Raw genomic sequence first — 910 nt, forward strand, 5'->3', positions numbered from 1 at the left:
TTCCAAAGGAAAATCGAGCTGAAAAGTTGACAGTGTTGTTACAGAAAATTTTGAGGAAACCTTAAGAGCAGAACTGTAGGGGAAAACCCAAAAGCCCTTTATAAGAAAAGGCTGTGAGGAATAATGGAGGGAAAGAAAAAAAGAAAAAGAATCTTCAGAAAAGAATAATACAAAAAAAGTAAGGTGTCAAAAAAAATGTGGAAGATAAAAGCTCAAAGTAAAGCAAAAAAAGTTTGATCAGATGAAAAATCCATACCCAAAAGAGTCGAGGCAGAGAATCTTTGACTGTGGCAAAAAGGAGAAAAATGAAACCAGTCAACAAAACAAATCTAAAAGAAAGAATGATACGAAAGAAGTATATATGGGAGAGTGACTATACTGATAAGACTGGATAAAGAGTCAGGAAGATTCAATTGAGTTTCGGGGTCTTAACAGTATTCTTCGATTTGGTGACCCCTCATAATGAACAAAACGAGAAAATCAAAAACTCCAGAAAAAAAAGACATCGAAGATGTCAGGAAGTCATTAAAAGGAAAGGTACAGAAAAATCACACAGATAAAAAAGTTTAAAATCTTCTTTTCCCTACAACAATACATAAAGAATAAATTTCAAGGAGGTAGCTGACTCCTAGTGTGTAAAGGATTGAAAAATAGTCAATAAAATCCCTGAAGTAAATTTAATCAACAATGCAGGATTGTTACTAATAGGGGGAAAATCTGATAGTGACTAAAGGGGAAAAAATACCCAATTCACAAGTTAAGACCCAAAAACAGCAACTTTTTAGTTTTCAATATTTAAATAAAAAAAAAAGAGGACCCCCCTGGAAAAAATCGTTGGTGACAAAGGAAAAAATGTTGGGAGAGGTGCAAAATTCTGCGAGCAAAGAAAAGAGGGGGGCTACTAAAGGGG

General features: G+C 34.2%; 1 pseudogene; it reads left to right on the forward strand.

Moving 5' to 3' along the window:
- The window catches only part of LOC119587370, a 33850-nt pseudogene that overhangs the window by 15400 nt on the left and 17540 nt on the right, over positions 1 to 910 (forward strand).

Source organism: Penaeus monodon, chromosome 22 (assembly GCF_015228065.2).
Source record: "Penaeus monodon isolate SGIC_2016 chromosome 22, NSTDA_Pmon_1, whole genome shotgun sequence".
In the NCBI taxonomy this organism is placed as follows: Eukaryota; Metazoa; Arthropoda; class Malacostraca; order Decapoda; family Penaeidae; genus Penaeus; species Penaeus monodon.